The following is a 15,649-nucleotide window of genomic DNA, read 5'->3' on the forward strand; positions in this document are numbered from 1 at the left end:
GCTCTCTCAGAATAAGATTATACAGGCTATCATAGTCAGATACTTTACTGCCATGTAACCACCCCCTCAAGGCCTTCACTGAACAGTCCACAAAAGTCTGTCAAGTCTTGAGAGGACTCTTTCTGGTGTCTCTGAACTTACTCCTGTATTGTTCAGTGTTTAAGCCAAATCCATCCAAGAGTGCATCCTTCAAAATTGTAAAATTGTTAGCTTCACTTTCTCTATCAGTAAGGAGCCTATCCCTACCCTTTCCAGTGAAAGATAGCCACAATATAGCAGCCAACTGCCTTTGAGGGACCCCTCGTACCATACAGGCCCTCTGAAGTGCAGCAAACCACTTGTTGATGTCACCCCCCTCCTTGTAAGAGGGGACTATCTTGTGCAGATTCCTGGAATCATGCTCTCTAACAGGATTACTATCAGGAATACTGCTGCTGCCACCATGGGGTCCAAACCCCAATCTCTGTCTTTCCTTCTCCAGGTCTAGGGATTCCCTATCTAAGGCCAGCTGTTCCTGTTGAAGCTTCAGTCTGGTCTCTTCAACCCTCAACTTTTTGAGTTCCCTTTCTAACAAGTTATCCTCAGGGTGGGTGGGTTGGGAATGCTTTGACATAGAAGACAAGTTGGAAACTACAGAGGGGGATCTGTCCCTAACTGACTGAACCCTAGCAACTTGGCCTCTAGGAATAAAGGAAGCCCTACTGTGATGGGAACCTCCATTACTACCAACATTACTGGGTGTCCTGCTAGGGGCAGATCCTGTTCAGAACCCTCCCCACCTTCCTCAAGGTGCTCCCCTGAGTCAGAATGGGAACCTTCTATTAACCTATCATCTGATGTGCCTGCTTAGGACTCATCATTTACAATAATCATGTTAACCAGAAACTCTTTTGTAGGGTTCTTTCCTATCACTAAACCTCTATCTAAGCAGATACTCCTTAGGCTCTTGTAATTCAATTTGTCATAAGTTGTATTGACAGTTTTAAGTGCTGAATCTACCACAGACATGATAGCAAAAGTTTTAGAGATAGTAAGAAGGAAGAAAAAGTTTCAGAACTTTTTAAAGGACAGAGAAAAAAGATTTTAGAAAACTTTTAGAAGTTTTAGGCAACTTTTCAAACCTTTGTAAAGAGTTTGAGAGAAGAAAAGCAAAACTTTTTGGTTAAGTGTACTTACACTGAACTGTTTTGTATATGATTCTCTTATGAAAAGTACACAATGACAAAGTGGTAAGTAGTTACAAGTACTTATCCCATTACTGCACAACCAATGTAGGAGGCTGGCCTGGCTTGTAGTGGGTACCAGAGGTACTTACACCTTGTGCCAGGTCCAGTTATCCCTTATTAGTGTAGAAGAGGTGTTTCTAGCAGCTTAGGCTGATCGAAGGTAGCTATGGCAAAGCAGCTTAGGCTGAACTAGGAGGCATGCAAAGTTCCTACTATACCACTTATATCATATGCCCAATATCATAAGAAAACACAATACACAGAGTTACTAAAAATAAAGGTACTTTATTTTTATGACAATATGCCAAAAGTATCTCAGTGAGTACCCTCAGTAAGAGGATAAGTTATATACACAAGTTTTATGTACACCAACCAAAATGAGGTAAGTAATAGCAAGAAAAGTAATGCAAACAGTGTAGAATAACAATAGATTGCAATAGGAGCACATAGGTATAGGGGCAACACAAACCATATACTGCAAAAGTGGAATGTGAACCACGAATGGACCCCAAACCTATGTGAGCTTGTAGAGTGTCGCTGGGGCTGTAAGAAAACAGTGAGGGTTAGAAAAATAGCCCAACCCAAGACCCTGAAAAGTAGGAGTAAAGTACACCTACTACCCCCAGAGAGCACAGAAGTTGTGAAAGGGGGATTCTTCAGAAAGAACAAACACCAGCAATGCAACAACAGTGGATTTCCAGACCTCAGTACCTGTAAGACAAGGGGACCAAGTCCAATAGTCGCAACAGTGTCGAGAGTGGGCAGGAGCCCAGGAAATGCCAGCTGAAGATGCAAGGAAACTGCCACCGGTTGGAAGAAGCTTGAAGTTCTGCAAGAAAGAAGAGGACTAGGGACTTCTCCTTTGGAAGACTGATGTCCCACGTCACGATGAAGCTTGCAGACGTGTTCCCGCACAGAAAGACCGCAAACAAGCCTTGCTAGCTGCAGGGGTCGTGGGAGAGGTTTTTGGGTGCTGCTGTGGCCCAGGAGGGACCAGGATGTCGCCACTTGGAGGAGGAGACAGAGGGGGTACCCAGCAACTCAGGGAGCCCTCACAGAAGCAGACAGCACCCGCAAAAGTACCCTAACAGGCACTTAGAATAAAAGTGAACCGGAGTCCACACAAAGTCACAAAAGGGAGTCCCACGACGCCGGAGGACAACTCAGAAGGTTGTGCACTGCAGGAAGGAGCGCCGGGGACCCAGGTTTGGCTGTGCATGAAGGAAATCCTGGAAGAGTGCACAGGAGCCGGAGCAGCTGCAAATCACACGGTACACAGCTTTGCAGTCTAGCGTGGGGAGGCAAGGACTTACCTCCACCAAACTTGGACTGAAGAGTCACTGGACTGTGGGAGTCACTTGGACAGAGTTGTTGTGTTCCAGGGCCCACGCTCGTCAGGATGAAACGGGACCCAGAGGACCAGTGTTGCAGTCTTTTGCAGCCTGCGTTAGCAGGGGGAAGATTCCGCCGACCCACAGGAGATTTCTTCGGAGCTTCTAGTGCAGGGTGAAGGCAGGCTACCCACAGAGCATACACCACCAGGAAACAGTCGAGAAAGCAGGCAGGATTAGGTGCTACAATGTTGCTGGTAGTCGTCTTGCTATTTTGTTGTGGTTTTGCAGGTGTCCTGGAGCAGTCAGCGGTCAATCCTTGGTAGAAGGTGAAGAGGGAGATGCAGAGGAACTCTGGTAAGCTCTTGCATTCATTATCTGAAGAATTCCCTAAAGCAGAGACCCTAAATAGCCAGAAAAGGAGGTTTGGCTGCCAAGTTAGGAGGATTGGCTACCAAGAGAGGTAAGAGCCACTCAAAGCAGTCCAGTGGGCCCCCAACACCTCTGTTTCCAAGATGGCAGAGGTCTGGGACACACTGTAGGAGCTCTGGGCACCTCCCCTGGGAGGTACTGGTCAGGGGAGTGGTCATTCCCGTTTCCTTTTTTCCAGTTTCATGCCAGAGCAGGACTGGGGGATCCCTGAACCGGTGTAGACTGGCTTATGTAGAGATGGGCACCATCTGTGCCCATCAAAGCATTTCCAGAGGCTGGGGGAGGCTACTCCTCCCCAGCCCTCACACCTATATCCAAAGGGAGAGGGTGTAACACCCTCTCTCAGAGGAAATCCTCTGTTCTGCCTTCCTGGGCCAGGGCTGCCTGGACCCCAGGAGGGCAGAAACCTGTCTGAGGGGTTGGCAGCAGCTGCAGTGGAGACCCCGGAAAGGTAGTTTGGCAGTACCAGGGTACTGTGCTGGAGACCCGGGGGATCATGGAATTGTCCCCCCAATGCCAGAATGGCATTGGGGTGACAATTCCATGATCTTAGACATGTTACATGGCCATGTTCAGAGTTACCATTGTGATGCTGTACATAGGTAATGACCTATGTACAGTGCATGCGTGTAATGGTGTCCCCGCACTCACAAAGTCTAGGAAATTTGCCCTGAACGATGTGGGGGCACCTTGGCTAGTGCCAGGGTGCCCACACACTAAGTAACTTTGCACCCAACCTTCACCAGGTGAAGGTTAGACATATAGGTGACTTATAAGTTACTTAAGTGCAGTGGTAGATGGCTGTGAAATAACGTGGATGTTATTTTACGCAGGCTGCAGTGGCAGGTCTGTGTAAGAATTGTCAGAGCTCCCTATGGGTGGCAAAAGAAATGCTGCAGCCCATAGGGATCTCCTGGAACCCCAATACCCTGGGTACCTCAGTGCCATAAACTAGGGAATGACATGAGTGTACCACTATACCAATGTGAATTGGTGAATTTAGTCACTAGCCTGTTAGTGACAAATTTGTAAAGCAGAGAGAGCATAACGACTGAGGTTCTGGTTAGCAGAGTCTCAGTGAGACAGTTAGGCATCACACAGGGAACACATGTAGGCCACAAACGTATGAGCACTGGGGTCCTGGCTAGCAGGGTCCCAGTGACACATAACAAACATACTGACAACATAGGGTTTGGGTTTTCACTATGAGCACTGAGCCCTGGCTAGCAGGATCCCAGTGAGAACCCTGACATATACTCACAAACAGGGCAAAAGTGGGGGTAACAAGGCTAGAAAGAGGCTACTTTCTCACCCCCCCCCCCCCAAACGAAGGACAATAAGGCTAACCTTGGCCAGTTGAGTCTTTATTGTCTATGTGGTGATAAGTGGAGAGTAGCTCTGTAATAGACTGGTTACTCCCTTTATCATCCACTATATGGTCACTTCCCTGTGGGGATGTAAACCACACTGTTTGAAGTTTTTTAGCTAACCAATAATTTGAAGATATATTCTCAGTGTTCCTATCAGTAAGTTTTAGTTTAGAACAGTGGAAATTGTCCACTGGACCTATTTCTAGTGATGAGAATGCCAGACAGGGATGCTGTCTCAGTAAAGCCATAATCTGGGCAAAAACGTTGTCCATATGGCTGTAAGAGAGAACAGGGATGCTGTTTCTCTTGTTTTGGAGCAGGGCAGGGATGCTGTCCTATGAGCTACACACTAGGGCAGGGCTGCTGTCCTAATGTTTTTGAGGCAGTGCAGGGTGGCTGCACTAAAGTTTCTCTGGGAGGGTTGGAGGGATGCTCCATGTTAACTACAATGGTGGACTTTTTCTCACCAATGTTAGTTATCCCACAGAGAGGTACTTCCACCTCAGGGATTACAGCTGTGCCAGCTGATGGTTCCCTTGGTACAGGTGCCACCCCAGGAGAGGTTTCTCCTACCACAGGAATTGTAGCCTGAATGTCAGGGTGGGTAGGGGATACTGTGATGCCCTTTTTACCTGTTGTTGGAGAAGGATCCTGAGTTTTCAGGCCTGTTCCTCAACTTTGTTTTTTCATTTCAGTAGAAATGATAGGAAGCAGTTCCTAAGGGATACCCAGCATGGCTAAATGGGTATAAAACTCTACCTCAGCCCAACCTGAGGTCTCTAGGTCATTACCTAAGAGACAGTCTACAGGCAAGCTAGGTGACACTACTACCTGCTTAGGGCCAGTAACTCCACCCCAACTAAGCTGAACTATAACTAAGGGAAGAAACTTAGTGGAGTTATGGACATCAATAATTTTGTACTGTTGTCTAATGATGTGTTGTTCAGGAGGCACGAGGTTTTCAGTCACCAAAGTGATACTGGCACCTGTGTGCCTGTAGGCCTGGGCCTCACCACCATTTATTGAAACTGTCTGCCTGTACTTATCCATTGTAAGGGGACAAGCAGCCAGTGTGGCAAGGCCAATGCCACTGGGTGTGACAGAAACTGTCTTGGGACTGACTACCCCAGTTTCTTTGATGGACCCATAAGTGAACCCAAGTACACCCTTACTTTGACTGTTGCCAGCAGTTCCACCACTATTACCACTACTGCTAGGGGCACTAGAGTTTGATGTATTAGTGGTGGTTGGCTCAGGGGGTTTACCTGGACAGGACTTATCCCCTTGCCAATGGCCTTTATTTTTACACAAATAGCACCAAGGCTTTTTAATGTGTGTATGTTGTGAAGAAGAGGAAGAATTTGTTTTATCCCCACCCCCTGAAGAGTGTTAAGGATTTGAAGAAGGATCTTAGGTTTTACCCTTATCCCCATGCTTATCCTAAGATTTATCACCATCTCATCTTTCTTCTTGACATCCTTGTCACTCCCTGTATGAACTTTTCTGTTCACTCTTGTTCTGACCCATTTGTCTGCCTTCTTTCCCAATTCTTGGGGAGAGGTCAGATCTTAGTCCACTAGATATTGGTGTAACAAGTCAAACACATATTTATTCAGAATATGCTCTCTCAGAATAAGATTATACAGGCTTTCGTAGTCAGAAACTTTACTGTCATGTAACCACCCCTCCAAGGCCTTCACTGAACAGTCAACAAAGTCTATCCAGTCTTGTGAGGACTCTTTTCTGGTGTCTCTGAACTTAATCCTGTATTGTTCAGTAGTTAAGCCAAATCTATCCAAGTGTGCATCCTTCAAAACTGCAAAATTGTTAGCATCACTTTCTCTAACAGTAAGGAGCCTATCCCTACCCTTTCCAGTGAAAGATAGCCATAATATAGCAGCCCACTGTCTTTGAGGGACCCCCTGTACCATACAGGCCCTCTCAAGTGCAGCAAACCACTTGTTGATGTCATCCCCCTCCTTGTAAGGGGGGACTATTTTGTGCAGATTCCTGGAATCATGCCCTCTAACAGGATTACTATCAGGAATACTGCTGCTGCCACCATGGGGTCGAAACCCCAATCTCTGTCTCTCCTTCTCCAGGTCTAGGGATTCCCTATCTAAGGCCAGCTGTTGCTGTTTAAGCTTCAGTCTGGTCTCTTCAACCCTCAACTTTTTGAGTTCCCTTTCTAACATGTTGTCTTCAGGGTGGGTGGGTTGGGAATGCTAGGACACAGAAGAGTAATTGGAAACAACAGAGGGGGATCTGTCCCTAACTGACTGAACCCAAGTAACTTGGCCTCCAGGAATAAAGACTCCCCTACTGTGAATGGAACATCCATTAATACCAACATTACTAGGTGTCTTGTTAGAGGGCAAATCCTGATCAGACCCCTCCCTACCTCCCTCAAGGAGATCCCCTGAGTCAGATTGGGAACCTTCTATTAACCTCTCATTTGAAGTGCCTGCTGGGACTCATTATTCACAATAAGCATTTTAAATAGAAATTCTTTGGTAGGGTTCTTTCCTATCACTAAACCTCTCTCTAAGCAGGGACTCCTTAGGCTCTTGTAATTTAAATTGTCATAAGTTGTATTGACCATTTTAAGAGCTGACTCCACTTCAGACATGATAGTAAAAGGTTTAGAAATAGTGAGAAGGAAGAAAAAGTTTCAGAACTTTTTAGAGAACAGAGAAAAAACTTTTTCTAACTGTTTAGAAACTTTAGAAATTTTTTGAATACTTTTCAGCACTTTGTAAAAAGTTTGAGAGAAGAAAAGCAAAACTTTGGTTAGGTGTACATACACTGAACTGTTTTGTATATTATTCTCTTATGAAAAGTACACAATAACAAAGTGGTAAGTAGTTACAAGTACTTATCCCACCTCTGCACAACCAATGTAGGAGGTTGGCCTGGCTTGTAGTGGGTACCAGAGGTACTTACACCTTGTGCCAGGTCCAGTTATCCCTTATTAGTGTAGAAGAAGTGTTTCTAGCAGCTTAGGCTGATAGAAAGTAGCTATGGCAAAGCAGCTTATGCTGAAGTAGGAGACATGTAAAGCTCCTACTATGCCACTGGTGTCATATGCACAATATCATAGGAAGACACAATACACAGAAGTACTAAAAATAAAGGTACTTTATTTTTATGACAATATGCCAAAAGTATCTCAGTGAGTACCCTCAGTATGAGGATAAGTTATATACACAAACCAAAATTATGCAGGTATTAGTAAAAAAAGTAATGCAAGCAGTGTACAATTACAGTAGATTGCAAAAGGAGCACATAGGTATAGGGGCAATAAAAAACATATACTCCAAAAGTGGAATGCGAATCACGAATGGACCCCAAACCTATGTGAGCTTGTAGAGGGTCGCTGGGACTGTAAGAAAACAGTAAGGGTTACAAAAAGAACCCACCCCAAGACCCTGAAAGGTAGGTGTAAAGTGCACCTACTACCCCGAGAGAGCACAGAAGTCGTGATAGGGGGATTCTGCGGGAAGAACAAACACCAGCAATGCAACAACAGTGGATTTCCGGACCTGAGTACCTGTAAGACAAGGGGACCAAGGGGAGCCCAGGAAATGCCAGCTGAGGGTGCAAGGAAACTGCCACCTGTTGGAAGAAGCTTGGAGTTCTGCAAGAAAGAAGAGAGATAGGAACTTCTCCTTTGGAGGATGGATAACCCACATTGCGATGAAGCTTGCAGAGGTGTTCCCACGCAGAAAGACCGCAAAGAAGCCTTGCTAGCTGCAAGGGTCACGGTAGAGGTTTTTGGGTGCTGCTATGGCCCAGGAGGGGCCAGGATGTTGCCACTTGGATGAGGAGACAGAGGGGGGCGCCCAGCACGTCAGGGAGGCCTAACAGAAGCAGGCAGCACCCGCAGAAGTACCTGAACAGGCACTTGGAAGGAAAGTGAACCGGAGTCCACCCGAAGTCATAAAAGGGAGTCCCACGACGCCGGAGGACGACTCAGAAGGTTGTGCACTGCAGGTTAGAGTGTCGGGGACCCAGGCTTGGCTGTGCACAAAGGAAATCCTGTAAGAGTGCACAGGAGCCGGAGCAGCTGCAAATTACGCGGTACCCAGCAATGCAGTCTAGCATGGGGATGCAAGGACTTACCTCCACCAAACTTGGACTGAAGAGTCACTGGACTGTGGGAGTCACTTAGAAAGAGTTGCTGAGTTCCAGGGACCACGCTCCTCGTGCTGAGAGGGGACCCAGAGGACCAGTGATGCAGTCTTTTGGTGCCTGCGGTCGCAGGGGGAAGATTCCGTCGACCCACGGGAGATTTCTTCAGAGCTCCTGGTGCAGGGAGGAGGCAGGCTACCCCCAGAGCATGCACCACCTGGAAACAGTGGAGAAAGCCGGCAGGATGAAGCGATACAATGTTGCTAGTAGTCGTCTTGCTACTTTGTTGCGGTTTGCAGCCGTCCTGAGCAGTCAGTAGTCGATCCTTTGGCAGAAGGTGAAGAGGGAGATGCACAGGAACTCTGATGAGCTCTTGCATTCATTATCTGGTGAGATCCCCAAAGCAGAGACCCTAAATAGCCAGAAAAGGAGGTTTGGCTACCAAGGAAGGAGGATTGGCTACCAAGAGAGGTAAGAGCCTATCAGAAGGAGCCTTTGACGTCACCTGCTGGCACTGGCCACTCAGAGCAGTCCAGTGTGCCCACAACACCTCTGTTTCCAAGATGGCAGAGGTCTGGGACACACTGGAGGAGCTCTGGGCACCTCGCCTGGGAGGTGCAGGTCAGGGGAGTGGTCACTCCCCTTTCCTTTATCCAGTTTCGCGCCAGAGCAGGGCTGGGGGATCCCTGAACCGGTGTAGACTGGCTTATGCAGAGATGGGCACCATCTGTGCCCATCAAAGCATTTCCAGAGGCTGCGGTAGGCTACTCCTCCCCAGCCCTCAGACCTATTCCAAAGGGAGAGGGTGTTACACCCTCTCTCAGAGGAAGTCCTTTGTTCTGCCTTCCTGGGCCAGGGCTGCCTGGACCCCAGGAGGGCAGAAACCTGTCTGAGGGGTTGGCAGCAGCAGCAGCTGCAGTGAAACCCCGGGAAAGGCAGTTTGGCAGTACCCGGGTCTGTGCTAGAGACTCGGGGGATCATGGAATTGCCTCCCCAATGCCAGAATGGCATTGGGGTGAGAATTCCATGATCTTAGACATGTTACATGGCCATGTTCGGAGTTACCATTGTGATGTTGTACATAGGTAGTGACCTATGTACAGTGCACGGGGAATTTGCCCTGAACGATGTGGGGGCACCTTGGCTAGTGCCAGGGTGCCCACACACTAAGTAACTTTGCACCCAACCTTCACCAGGTGAAGGTTAGACATGTAGGTGACTTATAAGTTACTTAAATGCAGTGGTAAATGGCTGTGAAATAACGTGGATGTTATTTTACGCAGCCTGCAGTGGCAGGCCTATGTAAGAATCGTCAGAGCTCCCTATGGGTGGCAAAAGAAATGCTGCAGCCCATAGGGATCTCCTGGAACCCCAATACCCTGGGTACCTCAGTACCATATACTAGGGAATTATATGAGTGTACCAGTATGCCAATGTGGATTGGTGCATTTAGTCGCTAGCCTGTTAGTGACAAATTTGTAAAGCAGAGAGAGCATAACCACTGAGGTTCTGGTTAGCAGAGCCTCACGGAGACAGTTAGGCATCACACAGGGAACACATGGAGGCCACAAACTTATGAGCACTGGGGTCCTGGCTAGCAGGGTCCCTGTGACACATGACAAACATACTGACAACATAGGGTTTTCACTACGAGCACTGGGCCCTGGCTAGCAGGATCCCAGTGAGACAGTTAAAACACTCTGACATATACTCACAAACAGGCCAAAAGTGGGGGAAACAAGGCTAGAAAGAGGCTACTTTCTCACACCAGCGACCTCTGAGGACTCCGATGACTACCCTGAACTGAAGGACCAAGAAACCCCTGAGAACAGTGGCACTGTTAAAAAACAGCAACAACTTTGCAACTTTTTAACAACTTTCAAATAACTCACTCTTCCCGCCAGAAGCGTGAGACTTCACACTCTGCACCCACCGCCCCCGGCTTGAGCTCCAGAGAACCAACACCACAAGGAGGACTCCCAGGCACCTGCGACTTCGTGAGTAACCTGAGACGACCCCCCTGCACCCCCACAGCGACGCTTGCAGAGTATATCCAACGTCTCCCCCTGACCGCGACTGCCTGGTAACAAAGAACCCGACGCCTGGACCAAGTACTGCACCCGCAGCCCCCAGAACGGAAAGGAAACAACCTCAAGTGCAGGAGTGACCAGAAGGCGGCCCTCTTTCTAGCCCAGTCGGTGGCTGGCCCGAGAAGCCCCTCTGTGCCCTGCCTGCATCACCTAAGTGACCCCCGGGTCCCTCCATTGCATTCTATAGCAAACCGGATGCCAACTTTGCACACTGCAGCCGGCCGGCCCTGGGGTGCTGAGGGTTTGTTTTGTGTGCCTGTTTGTGACCCCCCAAGTGCTCTACAAAAACCCCCTGGTCTGCTCCCCGAGGACGCAGGTACTTACCTGCCAGCAGACCGGAACCGGAGCACCCCTGTTCTCCATAGGTGCCTATGTGTTTTGGGCCCTTTTTGCCCTCTGCACCTGACCGGCCCAGTGTTGCTGGTGCAGTGACTTTGAGGTTGCCTTGAAACCCCAACGGTGGGCTGCCTACGCCGAGGAAACTGAACTTATAAGTGCTTTACATACCTCAGAAACTTAACCTTACTTACCTCCCCCAGGAACTGTTGATTTTTGCAGTGTGTCCACTTTTAAAGTAGTTTATTGCCATTTTAACTTATACTGTGTATGTTATTGCTCTAATTCAAAGTTCCTTACTTACCTGTGTGGAGTACCTTGCATTTTATGCATTTACTTCAAATCTTGAAACTTGTGGTTCTAAAATAAATTAAGAAAATATATTTTTCTATATAAAAACTAATGGCCTGGAGTTAAGTCTTTGAGTGTGTGTTCCTCATTTATTGCCTATGTGTGTACAACAAATGCTTAACACTACCCTCTGGTAAGCCTACTGCTCGATCACACTACCACAAAATAGAGCATTAGAATTATCTAATTTTGCCACTATCAACCTCTTTGGGGAACCCTTGGACTCTGTGCACACTATCTCTCACTTTGAGATAGTATATACAGAGCCAACTTCCTACATTGGTGGATCAGCAGTGGGGTCTAAGACTTTGTATTTGCTGGACTACTCAGCCAATACCTGATCACACAACTAAATTCCAAATATTTTCATTAGAAACTGATTTTTGGAATTTGAGCTATTTTTCAAAAAATGTTAAAGTCCTGCTGGGCCTTGTGTAAGTCCCTGTTAGCATTTCTTTTAGAGTTTAAAAGTTTGTAAAAGTTTGGATTTAAGTTCTAGAAGTAGTTTTTAGATTCTTAAAAAGTAATCCCAACTTTTAGAGTGTTAATGTCTAGCACAGATGAGATGGTGGTGGAATTCAACCTCACCCCTTACCTGCATATAGGGATGTCAGTGTTAAGGATTCTATATAAGCTAAAAAACATAAAGACTGGGTCCAACCCTACCAAAGTAAAGCTCCATGAGCTTTTCCCAGAGTTTTCAAGGGACCACCCCTATGAGGATAAATCTACAGATGGGTAAGTTAGTGAACAGGAGGATGATTTCCCACCTCCTGTCCTAACCAGCGAGAACAGGGTTTCTCAAACCTTGACTCCACAAATCATAGTCAGGGAGACTGGTTCTTGCACAGGGGAGACCAGTAATTCTGGAAGCATTGAGGGCAGCCTCAATGAAGATGACCTCCTGTTAGCCAGGATCGCGAAAAGACTGGCTTTGGAGAGACAGCTCCTAGCCATAGAAAGGGAAAGTCATGAGATGGGTTTAGCTCCCATCAATGGTGGCAGCAACTTGAATAGGGTCATAGAGGATACTGACATCATAAAAATCCCCAAAGGGATTCTAACAAAATATGAAGATGGTGATGATATCACCAAATGGTTCACAGCTTTTGAGAGGGCTTGTGCAACCAGAAAAGTAAACAAATCTCACTGGGGTGCTCTCCTTTGGGAAATGTTCACTGGAAAGTGTAGGGATAGACTCCTCACACTCTCTGGTAAAGATGCAGAAACCTATGACCTCATGAAGGCTACCCTGATTGAGGGCTTTGGATTCCCAACTGAAGAGTACAGGATTAGGTTCAGGGAGGGTTCACAAATCCTTGAGCCAGACCTGGGTTGATTTTGTTGAATTCTCAGTCAAAACACTAGATGGTTGGATAACTGGCAGTGGTGTAAATGATTATGATGGGCTGTATAACTTGTTTATGAAAGAACATCTGTTAATTAATTGTTTCAATGATAAACTGCATCATCATCTGGTAGACCTATATCTAATTTCTCCCCGAGAATTGGGAAAGAAGGCAGACCATTGGGTCAAGACTAGGGTGACCAAGACTTCCACAGGGGGTGACCAAAAGAAAGGGGTCACCAAACCTCCTCAGGGGAAGAGTGGTGAGACATCCAAGGGAAAAAGTAAAGAGTCTTCTACAGGTCACCAAATACCTGCTCAGGAGAGTGGTCCCAGAATTTCTTCACAGTCCTCAAATGGGTATAAGGGTGAAAACTTTGATCCCAAGAAGCACTGGTGTCGAATCTGTACTCAGCATGGACACCAAACTGGCGACAAGGCCTGTCCCAAGAAAAGTCCCAAAACAAACACTACTCCAGCTAGCACTGGAATAGCCAGTGTCCAGGTGGAATCAACAGTGTGCCCAGAGGAAATCAGGGTTCACACTGAAGCTACATTAGTCTCTGAGGGTGGGATGGACCTAGCCACACCTGCTTCCTGGCCGCCTAACATGCAAAAAAACAGGCAGCAGCTCTTAATCAATGGGACTAGAGTAGAAGCCCTGAGGGTTACAGGTGCCAGTGTACCCATGGTGACAGACAAACTGGTTTCACCAGGACAGTACCTTACTAGACAGACATATCCAGTCACAAATGCTGACAATCAAACTAAACTCCATCCCATGGCAATGGTAACTTTAGAATGGGAGGGGTCATTGGCCTGAAACAGGTGATAGTCTCCTCTGCAATTCCAGTAGAATGCCTGCTAGGGAATAATCTGGAGTCCTCAGAATGGGCTGATGTAGAGCTCAAGACCCATTCAGCCATGCTGGCTATCCCTGAACTGGTGTGTGTCAAGACAAGTACACAGGGTGAAAAAGAAGTGTTGGAGTCTGCAATAATGGCCCAACCTTCCAATAGAAAAGGAAAGAAGACTGGGGAACCAGCTTCAACACAGCAAAAGAAACAGAACCTCTCTTCCCACGAAGATGTTCTATCCCCTGAGGAACTGAGTCCATGGAGCTGGAGCCTTCCAGGTTTAGCTCTTGGGCCCAGGGGGACCCTCAAGGGAACAGCTGTGTAAGGGGCAAGAAACTTGTCCCTCTCTTGAAGGCCTAAGACAGCAAGAAGCTGAGCAAGAAAAAGGAAATGTCAGTGGAACCCACAGGGTCTATTGGGAAGATGGATCCTTTACACTGGGGCAAGAGATCCCGCACCTGGTGCCACTAGGAGAGTGGTAGTGCCTCAGGAGTTTAGGGAGTTCATTCTGACCTTAGCCCATGACTTTCTCCTTGCTGGGCATTTGGAACAAACCAAGACATGGGAGAGATTAGTCAACCATTTCTATTGGCCCAACATGTCCCAGAAGGTAAAGGAGTTTTGCACCTCTTGTGTCACCTGTCAAACCAGTGGTAAGACAGGTGGCCATCCAAAGGCCCCCCTCATTCCACTTCCAGTAGTGGGGGTCCCCTTTGAGAGAGTCGGAGTAGATATAGTGGGTCCACTTGAACCTCCCACAGCATCTGGGAACCAGTATATCTTAGTAGTAGTGGATCATGCTACTAGGTACCCCTGAAGCAATTCCCCAGAGGTCCTAAAGCACATTTGGAATGAGCGTGGGGTGACTTACAAATTCACTACACCATACCATCCACAAACCAATGGTCTTGCTGAGAGATTTAACAAGACATTGAAGGGCAGGATGATGAGAATCCCTGAAAAACTCAAAAGGAGATGGGATGTCCTCTTACCATGCCTGCTTTTCCCCTACAGAGAGGTGCCACAGAAGGGAGTAGGGTTTTCCCCCTTTGAGCTTCTGTTTGGCCATCCTGTTAGGGTACCACTGGCGCCTGTAAAAGAAGGCTGGGAGAGACCTCTCCATGAGCCTAAACAAGATGTGGTGGACTAAGTACTAGGCCTACGTTCAAGGATGGCAGAGAACATGGAAAAGGCAAGCAAAAACATTGAGGCCAGCCAACAACTCCAGAAGTTGTGGTATGACCAAAAGGCTGCTATGGTTGAGTTTCAGCCAGGGCAGAAAGTCTGGGTTCTGGAGCCTGTGGCTCCCAGGGCACTTCAGGACAGATGGAGTGGCCCTTACCCAGTACTTGAGAAAAAGAGTCAGGTCAGCTACCTGGTGGATCTAGGCACTAGCAGGACCCCCAAGAGGGTGATCCATGTGAACCGCTTCAAACTCTTTCATGACAGGTTAATGGTTACAGATGAGGACCAGGAAGCTGAGAGTGAACCTCTCCCTGATCTCCTCTCCACTGACCCTAAAGATGGCTCAGTAGATGGAGTGATCTATTCAGACACCCTCTCTGGCCAACAACAGGCTGACTGCAGGCAAGTCCTCCAGCAGTTTGCAGAGCTCTTCTCTTTGACCCCTGGTCAGACACACCTCTGTACCCATGATGTGGACACAGGAGACAGTATGCCTATCAAGAATAAAATATTTAGACATTCTGACCAAGTCAAGGAAAGCATCAAAGTGGAAGTCCACAAGATGCTGGAGTTGGGAATGATTGAGCACTCTGACAGTCCCTGGGCTAGCCCAGTGGTCTTGGTCCCTAAACCTCACACAAAAGATGGCAAGAGAGAGATAAGGTTTTGTGTAGACTACAGAGTGCTCACCTCTGTCACCAAGACAGATGCTCACCCCATCCCAAGGGTAGATGAGCTAATAAACAAATTAGGTGCTGCCAAATACCTAAGTACCTTTCACTTGACAGCAGGGTACTGGCAAATAAAAATGGCACCTGGAGCAAAATAGAAAACAGCATTCTCTATACCTGATGGGCACTACCAGTTTACTGTGATGTCCTTTGGCTTACAGAATGCCCCTGCAACCTTCCAAAGGTTGGTGAATCAAGTCCTTGCTGGCTTGGAGTCCTTTAGTGCAGCTTATCTTGATGATAGTGCTGTCTTTAGCTCCA

This window comes from Pleurodeles waltl, chromosome 8 (genome assembly GCF_031143425.1).
Source record: "Pleurodeles waltl isolate 20211129_DDA chromosome 8, aPleWal1.hap1.20221129, whole genome shotgun sequence".
In the NCBI taxonomy this organism is placed as follows: Eukaryota; Metazoa; Chordata; class Amphibia; order Caudata; family Salamandridae; genus Pleurodeles; species Pleurodeles waltl.